The sequence below is a fragment of the Pseudophryne corroboree genome, chromosome 2 (assembly GCF_028390025.1).
Source record: "Pseudophryne corroboree isolate aPseCor3 chromosome 2, aPseCor3.hap2, whole genome shotgun sequence".
NCBI lineage: Eukaryota > Metazoa > Chordata > Amphibia > Anura > Myobatrachidae > Pseudophryne > Pseudophryne corroboree.
In genome coordinates, this window is record NC_086445.1 from 923,731,716 (window position 1) to 923,741,666 (window position 9,951).

General features: G+C 45.4%; 1 pseudogene; it reads left to right on the top strand.

Annotated features, from left to right (window-relative positions):
* The first annotated feature begins 2,739 nt into the window (after nucleotides 1–2,739).
* On the top strand, nucleotides 2,740–2,858 carry LOC135051473 (5S ribosomal RNA; annotated as a pseudogene).
* Nucleotides 2,859–9,951: the final 7,093 nt, after the last annotated feature.

Below are 9,951 nucleotides of genomic sequence, written 5' to 3' on the forward strand. Positions count from 1 at the left end.
CGTGAAATGGAAACCTGGCGAGATGTAATTAGAAAACCATCGGATAAAGGTGGCAATATTGTCCTTTGGCCACAACAAATGTATATCACTGAAGCACACAGACAGTTATTCAATCCTCTGTGTTACAAGAAACTTCTCAATGATCCAACAAAAAGGTTTTTGAAAGCTTACACCTCTCTGATACAAGAAGCTGCTGCACAAGGCACCATCACCAAACAAGAAGCAGCATATCTCACTGTCCTAAATCCTAAAACCCCTACGTTCTATCTTCTGCCCAAGATTCACAAAGATGCTCACCAACCAACTGGCAGACCTATAATGTCAGGTGACGGTGGGATCTTGGAGCAGCCCAGTCGATTTCTGGACCTACATCTACGCGATTTTGTTCTGGAATTACCATCATACTTACAGGATACTGCTGACTTACTGCGGAAAATCCACGATATTCATTTTGAGAATGATTTCCTCCTAGTGACTCTAGATGTAGAGGCGCTCTACACCAGTATTAATCATCATCAAGGCCTAACAGCAGCCAAATTCTTTCTGGATCTAACTGGCACTAATGATTTTTCTGATTTTCTTTTACAGTTGCTCAATTTCGTTCTTTCCAAGAATTATTTTGTCTTTCAAGACCAATTTTTCCTACAAATCAGGGGAACTGCAATGGGTGCGGCATGTGCACCCACGTATGCGAACCTCTTTTTAGGGTGGTGGGAGCACTTTTATGTCTTCAATACCTCTAATGAAAAATACACCACACATATAGTATTATGGTTGAGGTATATCGACGACGTATATCATAATTTGGAATGGTGGCAGAGATCTGCTCATGGACTTTATTCAAAATCTCAATACGAATGATCTCAATATTACCATGACACATTTCATCAGCTCTGAAATGGTACCATTCCTAGATCTCAATATCTACAAATCTAATGCAGGCTTTTTGGAAACTGAATTGTACCGCAAGGAGATTGCAACCAACAGTCTCCTACACCAAACAAGCTCACATTTTCCCCCCACTATCGAAAATATCCCGAAAGGGGAATACCTACGTTTGAGACGCAATTGCTCAGAAGATCAAATCTTCAAAATCAAGAGTTTGGAACTTACTAATCGCCTCCAAGCTAGAGGCTACAGCAAACGCTCACTCAAACGGGCATATACTGCCACTGCAGCAACTAAGAGGGAAAATTTGATTTTTGGGAAGAAGATCAAAGACATAGAGCAGGAGGATACCATTCGCTTCATTGGCACTTTCTGTCCCGAATGGAGAATGCTGAAGGAAGCCATAGTCAGACATCTTCCCATTCTGCAGCTGGATCCGGATCTAGCACCTCTCTTCGATTCTCCATTACAAATGAGCTGGCGCAGATCTAGAAATATGAAAGATCAGTTAGTGCACAGCCACCTGATTACTTCTATTTCTAAAAAAACCTTCCATCACTGGTTCTTTTCCTTGTGGACAATGTAAATCATGCCCACAGATCCTGCAAACCAATACTGTCATCGACAGATATGGCCAGTCTATTACGTACGACATTGTACAGTCTAGTACAACATTTTTTTAACTGTAATACTCAGTCAGTGATCTATTGCATAACCTGCGGGTGCAATCTTAAATACATAGGCATGACCACACGTAAATTCAAAGAGAGAGTGTTGGAACATCTAGGAAACATCCGCAATGCCTCCAGAGATCTGGCACGGATGAAACAGCTCTCATCAGTAGCCAGGCATTTTCATTTTTTTCACAAAGGATCCATCAAAGAATTCAAGACCTTTGGCCTGGATCGTGTTCATCTGGGCATACGAGGAGGGGACATAACCAAAGAACTATATATAAAAAAGAGAGCAAGTGGATTTTTTGCCTGAACAGCTTGAAGCCTTTTGGTCTCAATGAAACTATAAATTATGGAGCTTTTCTGTGATTCCTCCTTATTTCCCTATTTACACCCATTTCATTCTCAATAACTATTACTGTCAACTATTTATCTTTATAGGTATTTCTAGGATTCCTCCCAATTCTCCCATATACATCCTTTACATCCCCCACAACATTCTAAACCAATATTTTTTCCATAACATTATTTTTCCTATATTGTTCATACATCCATTAAGTTCCCGTAATAGCATGATTTCCATTTCATCTCTCAACCACATTCCCTAAGATTTAATTGCCTTCTTCTTTTCGTTCATGATTTATCCTGTCACCCCACACTTTCCCTAAAAACACTTTTGCCTTTATTTGTGTTCTACCTAATACTGTGAGAACCTGTTTATATTATATCATATATATATATATATATTTTTTTGTGTCAAGAGACATACCATTTGTATAAGATTCTCATGTATATGTTATAATAAGATTCTCAATCACAACATCATTTAAGGTTGAGACACCAAGGAAACTTTTGCCATTATTAATGGAAGATTTTGTCTTCTGAAAATATATGTTGTGTAGTAGTTAAATCCTTGCATTATCTTGTCAAAGCTATTAGCCTAATATATCGCTATCTAATTAATTTACTACTATACTCTCTACTCACCAATTTTGTGGACTCTCATCCATGATTCCCGGAGCATTGTACCACAACAGTGGGAATCTTTGAACCGGGTCTAACGTGGAAAGCAGATCCACATATTTTCACTAACCTTTTTCTTACTCTCCATCTTCTCTCAGTTCTCTCAATTTCTCATTTCTTATATAGGTGCACTCTCATTGGCGTACACATAAATCTCTACTACCATACCACGCTGTCAGCGCCCGATCTCGTCCGATCTTGGAAGCTAAACAGCGTTGGGCCAGGTTAGTATCAGGATAGGTGACTGCCTGCGAATACCTGGTGTTGTAGATCAGGAATTAATTTCTTCCCTAATGTGATAAAAAACACCAACAGCAGTATCACCACTAATACTGATCTGTATTTCTCTATCATAGTGTTTACAATAATAACAGTTTTTTGACTGTATTATGATGCCTACAATTATTGCCTGTAAAGATGGCATTTATATGTAATTCAGGTGTACAATCCCTAGAGTGGTGACCGCTGATTACCATTCTAGTTATTCATAGTCTATTCACTTTGACTTCCTTTATAGAAACTGTGTTTTAACCAACCCCCGGTTCCATCAATACAGAAACCCTGTACTGGTCAGGGGAAATGGGGGTATGACAATTCAATGTCTACAACCTTTCCAAATACTCTTTGTAATAAAGAGACCAGAACAATTTTAATACTTTTTCAAATTTTCAATTTGTCTGATAGATCCTTGGGAAGGGTATTTTTGTTTTTAACAATGTCAATAAAAGTTATGTCTTAAGCATTTTCTAGATTTTCATACATTATCAACTTTTTTTCTTAAGAGTGCGCCCACACAAGAGCCTTCTGTTTTCTCCCCTTGTAAGGAGGGAGATGTACACAGTGAAAGGGGTGAGGAATCGGACGATGAGGAGGAGGTGGACATCTTGCCTCTGTAGAGCCAGTTTGTGCAAGGAGAGATTGATTGCTTTTTTGGTGGGGGCCCAAACCAACCAGTCATTTCAGTCACAGTCGTGTGGCAGACCCTGTCGCTGAAATGATGGGTTTGTTAAAGTGTGCATGTCCTGTTTATACAACATACGGGTGGGTGGGAGGGCCCAAGGACAATTACATCTTGCACCTCTTTTTTCTTTCATTTTTCTTTGCATCATGTGCTGTTTGGGGACTATTTTTTTGAAGTGCCATCCTGCCTGACACTGCAGTGCCACTCCTAGATGGGCCAGGTGTTTGTGTCGGCCACTTGGGTCGCTTAGCTTAGTCACACAGCTACCTCATTGCGCCTCTTTTTTTCTTTGCATCATGTGCTGTTTGGGGACTATTTTTTTGAAGTGCCATCCTGTCTGACACTGCAGTGCCACTCCTAGATGGGCCAGGTGTTTGTGTCGGCCCCTTGGGTCGCTTAGCTTAGCCATCCAGCGAACTTGGTGCACCTCTTTTTTTCTTTGCATCATGTGCTGTTTGGGGACTATTTTTTAAATATGCCATCCTGTCTGACACTGCAGTGCCACTCCTAGATGGGCCAGGTGTTTGTGTCGGCCACTTGGGTCGCTTAGCTTAGTCACACAGCGACCTTGGTGCACCTCTTTTTTTCTTTGCATCATGTGCTGTTTGGGGACTATTTTTTAAATCTGCCATCCTGTCTGACACTGCAGTGCCACTCCTAGATGGGCCAGGTGTTTGTGTCGGCCACTTGGGTCGCTTAGCTTAGTCATCCATCGACCTCGGTACAAATTTTAGGACTAAAAATAATATTGTGAGGTGTTCAGAATAGACTGAAAATGAGTGTAAATTATGGTTATTGAGGTTAATAATACTATGGGATCAAAACAGGGGTGGGCAATTATTTCAGCTGAGGGGCCACTTGACATTTCCTGTCAGTATCCGAGGGCCACATACAAAATAACAGCTCGCCCCACTTGCCAAAAATATAGGGACGTGGCTTCATGTGGAAGGGGTGTGGGCAAAAAATAATACAGATTCATATTAGGCTGCACAATAGTCTCCATTATTCAAATTGCGCCACACAGCGCCACTTACGCACATTACACCTGGTAGAGCCCCTTTTACACACATTACGGCAGGTAGAGAGCCTTTTTACACATTAACATTTTATTTAGGATAATTATTGTGCAGCAAGCAAATTATCCAGTGTCTTCTGGCCCCTGGGGAAAGGTGTGACATGGTGACAGAACACGGTGGGGGTGACACAGTGACAGAACACGGTGGGGGTGACACGGTGACAGAACACGGTGGGGGTGACACGGTGACAGAACGCGGTGGGGGTGACAGAACACGGGGGGTGACAGTGACAGAACACGGGGGGGTGACACAGTGACAGAACACGGGGGGGGTGACATAGTGACAGAACACGGGGGGTGTGACATAGTGACAGAACACAGGGGGGTGACAGTGACAGAACACGGGGGGGTGACAGAGACAGAACACGGGGGGGTGACAGTGACAGAACACGGGGGGGGTGACAGTGACAGAACACGGGGGGGTGACACTGTGACAGAACATGGGGCGGGTGACATGGTGATAGAACACGGGAGGGGTTGGTACAGCGAGAGCTAAAGATCTCTCCCCCAAACCTAAAAACATTCTGACGCCACTGCCCGCACACACAAATATATGCGCACACACACACACACACACACACACACACACACTTACACTTTCTTTCACTTTTCCCATTAACTTACTGATCTGGCTGGCAGTGGCAGGAAGGATGGATCTGTAGCAGTCTGGCTCTTGTCCCGTGTAGCTCCGCCCCCTGAGGTCCCGTGTAGCCCCGCCCCCTTCTCGGCTGAACACAGCCGTTGTCACTGGGGACTCTGGAGGAGGCTGCTACAACGCAGCAGCAGGGGAGAGAGGCGCCGCTGGCAGCTTGGAGGTACTGCAGTGCAGAGCAATGACAAGCAGCTCAGCCGGTCGGGCCGCTTGTCATTGCTCGCTGGTGGGATGCAGTGGGCCGGGCAGGATCGGTTTGCGGGCCGCATCCGGCCCGCGGGCCGTATTTTGCCCATCCCTAGATCAAAATGACCCCTAAATTCTATTATTTAAGCTGTTTTTGAGGGTTTTTTGTAAAAAAACACCCGAATCCAAAACACACCTGAATCCGACAAAAAATTTTCAGGGAGGTTTTGCCAAAACGCGTCCGAATCCAAAACACGGCCTCTGAACCGAATCCAAAACCAAAACACAAAACCCGAAAAATATCCGGTGCACATCACTACTGCTACGGCTAGTTCCCAGGGACAAAAGTCCTCCCCGTCCTCTACAAAATCCACTGCATGATGCTGGGCTCCGCTGAGGGAGTCCGCGCCGGTGGGGGCACGTCTTCGACTCTTCAGCCAAGCCTGGGTTCAGTCGGACTTGGATCCTTGGGCGGTAGAAATTTAATCCCAGGGATGCAAACTAGAATTCGAAGATGTGCCTCCTCACCGATTTTTCAAATCGGTCTTGCCAGTTTCCTCCCCAGAGAGGGAAAACTGTGGCAGCTGCCATACAGAAACTGTATCATCAGTAAGTGATTATCAAGGTTCCCCTTCTACAACAGGGGAAGGGTTTTTATTCAAGCCTTTTTGTGGTCCCGAAACTGGATGGCTCGGTCAGGCCCATTCTGAATTTAAAATCCCTGAACCTATATCTGAAAAAGTTCAAATTCCAGATGGAATCTCTCCGGGCAGGGATCTCCAGCCAGGAAGGGGAAGTTTTTATGGTGTCACTAGACATAAAGGATGCATACCTTCATGTCCCCATTTATCCTCCTCATCAGGCGTACCTGAGATTCGCTGTACAGGATTGTTATTACCAATTTCAGACGTTGCCGTTTGGGCTTTCCACGGCCCCGACAAGGTAATGGCGGAAATGATGGTGCTCCTGCGCAAGCAAGGCATCACAATTATCCCGTACTTGGACGATCTCCTGATAAAGGCGAGTTCAAGGGAAAAAATTGTTACAAAGCGTATCTCTCTCCCAGAGAATACTACAACAACACGGCTGGATCCTAAATCTACCAAAGTCGCAGTTGGTTCCAGCAACTCGACTGTCGTTTTTGGGCATGATTCGGGACACGGAAAAACAAAAGGACTTTCTCCCAGAGGAAAAACCCCAAGTACTCCAGAACATGGTCAGAGACCTGTTAAAGCCAAAAAGAGTGTCAGTTCATCAATGCACTCATGTATTAGGAAAGATGGTGGCGGCCTACAAGGCCATTCCACACGGACTTTTCAGTGGGACCTTCTGGACAAGTGGTCAGGGTCCCACCTGCACATGCATCGGAAAATTGCCCTGCCCCCCCGGGCCAGGGTCTCTCTCCTGTGGTTGCTCCAGAGTGCTCACCTTCTAGAGGGTCGCAGGTTCGGCATTCAAGATTGGGTTCTTGTGACCACGGACGCGAGCCTCCGAGGATGGGGAGCAGTCACACAGGGAAACAACTTTCAGGGAATATGGTCATGCCAAGAGGCTTGCCTACACATCAATGTGCTGAAATTGAGGGCCATTTACAACGGCCTCAAACAAGCGGAGAATTTTCTTCGCAACCTGCCTATTCTGATCCAGTCAGACAACGTCACAGCCGTGGCGCATGTAAACCGCCAGGGCGGGACAAAAAGCAGAGCAGAAATGGCAGAAGCCACCAGGATTCTTCGCTGGGCGGAAAATCATGTGAGCGCTCTGTCAGCGGTCTTCATTCCAGAGTGGACAACTGGGAAGCAGACTTCCTCAGCAGACACGATCTCCATCTAGGAGAGTGGGGACTTCATCAGGAAGTCTTTACAGAGGTGACAGTTGGGGACTTCCGCAAATAGACATGATGGCAACACGCCTCAACAGGAAGATTCGGACGTATTGTTCCAGGTCGAGGGACCCTCAGGCAGCGGCGGTGGACGCCCTGGTGACACCGTGGGTGTTTCAGTCGGTGTATGTGTTCCCTCCACTTCCTCTCATCTCAAAAATATTGAGAATCATCAGACGAACAAGAGTGCAGACGATACTCATTGTTCCAGATTGGCCTCGAGGGGCCTGGTATGCAGATCTTCAGGGACTGCTCTCAGAAGATCCGTGGCCCCTTCCTCTCAGGGAGGACTTGCTACTACAGGGGCCGTGCGTGTTCCAAGACTTACCGCGGTTACGTTTGACGGCATTGCGGTTGAACACCAAATCCTAGCTAAAAAGGGTATTCCAGAGGAGGTCATTCCTACTCTTATTAAAGCTAGAAAAGATGTTACGGCGATACACTATCACCGTATCTGGAGAAAATATGTGTCTTGGTGTGAAGCCAAGGATGCTCCTACTGAGGATTTCCAACTAGGACGTTTTCTCCATTTTCTACAGAAAAGAGTGGATATGGGCCTAAAGTTAGGCTCAATTGAGGTGCAGGTTTCTGCCTTATCCATATTATTTCAGAAGGAATTGGCTTCTCTCACAGAAGTCCAAACTTTGGTAAAAGGAGGGTTGCACATCCAACCTCTTTTTGGGCCCCCAGTGGCACCATGGGACCTTAACGTGGTGTTAAGTTCCTTGAGTCACACTGGTTTGAACCGCTTCAAACAGTTGAATTGAAGTTTCTCACTTAGAAAGTGGTCATGTTATTGGCCTTGGCATCTGCGAGGCGGGTGTCCGAGTTGGCGGCCTTGTCTTTCAAGAGCCCCTATCGGATTTTCCATGCTGATCGAGCAGAGTTGAGGACTCGTCCTCAATTTCTGACTAAAGTGGTTTCGTCATTTCATATGAACCAACCTATTGTGGTGCCTGTGACTACGGGATCCTTAGAGGATTCCAAGTCCCTTGATGTAGTCAGGGCCTTAAAGATTTATTTAGCCAGAATGGCTACGGTTAGGAAAACAGATGCTCTGTTTGTCCTGTATGCAGCCAACAAGGTTGGCACTCATGCATCTAAGCAGACTTTTGCTCGCTGGATCTGTAACACGATTCAGCAGGCTCATTCTACGGCTGGATTGCCGGTAACAAATTCAGTAAAGGCCCATTCCACTAGGAAGGTGGGCTCTTCTTGGGCGGATGCCCGAGTCATCTCGGCATTACAGCTTTGCAGAGCAGCTACTTGGTCGGGGTCAAACACTTTTGCTAAGTGCTACAAGTTGATACCCTGGCTGATGAGGACCTCGTGTTTGCTCAGTCGGTGCTGCAGAGTCATCCGCACTCTTCCGCCCGTTCTGGAGCTTTGGTATAAACCCCATGGTCCTTATGGAGTTCCCAGCATCCTCTAGGACGTAAGAGAAAATAAGATTTTAAACCTACCGGTAAATCTTTTTCTCCTAGTCCGTAGAGGATGCTGGGCGCCCGTCCCAGTGCGGAAACATTCTGCAAGACTTGTATATAGTTATTGCGTACTTAAGGGTTAAGTTACAGTTTAGATCGGCCTCTGGCTGATGCTGTTTTGTTCATACTGTTAACTGGTTATTGTATGCCATGTTGTACGGTGTGTATGGTGTGGGCTGGTGTGTATCTCGCCCTTAGATAACAAAATCCTTTTCCTCGTACTGTCAGTCTCCTCTGGGCACAGTCCTAACTGAGGTCTGGGGGAGGGGCATAGAGGGAGGAGCCAGTGCACACCCATTCTAAAGCTTTACAGTGCCCATGTCTCCTGCGGAGCCGTCTATACCCCATGGTCTTTACGGAGTCCCCAGCATCCTCTACGGACTAGGAGAAAAAGATTTACCGGTAGGTTTAAAGTCTTATTTTTGCTTCAAATGAAATAAACATTACATAAAACAAACACAAACAGTAATAGTAACTGTAACAAATGCCATCAATAACAGACAGATTGAGTACAAAAAAAATTGTATGCACGTGTCGAATCATTAACCATACAGATCCAGGGTAAATAATGAATATACATAAAAAAATGGGAAATTTAAGTGCTTAATAGAGGTCTGCTCAGCCGTAAGCTACACCATCGATCCCACTTCTCCGTAAATCGGGAGGCGGAACCTCGTACTCTATACATATGTCTCTCATTCCTGACCACATCGTTCACCAATGCCCTCCATTGTTCCACCTTAGGTAGGTCAGACGAGAACCAAACCCTCGCAATAATAACTTTTGCTAGCGTAGTGAGGCATAAAACATATTTGTACAACATAACAGAGTGTGTTTCCTCAAGATCTAATCCGAAGAAACATAAACCAGGGCTTAGAGCAGGGAGGGACGGAGCAGTCATAGCTATATCATGCCACACCTTACTCCAAAAGAGAGAAATCACCGGACATTCCCATAGTAGGTGCCAGAATCCGGCATCAGCAGCCTGGCATCTGGGGCAGCAAGAGTTATCCCTAAGACCAGCCCTATGCATAGTAACAGGAGTGCAAAACATAAAAAAAAAACTTGTTTATATCTTATACAGGGCGTAGTATATTTAAGGGAACCTAGAATTTGGAGCCACTGT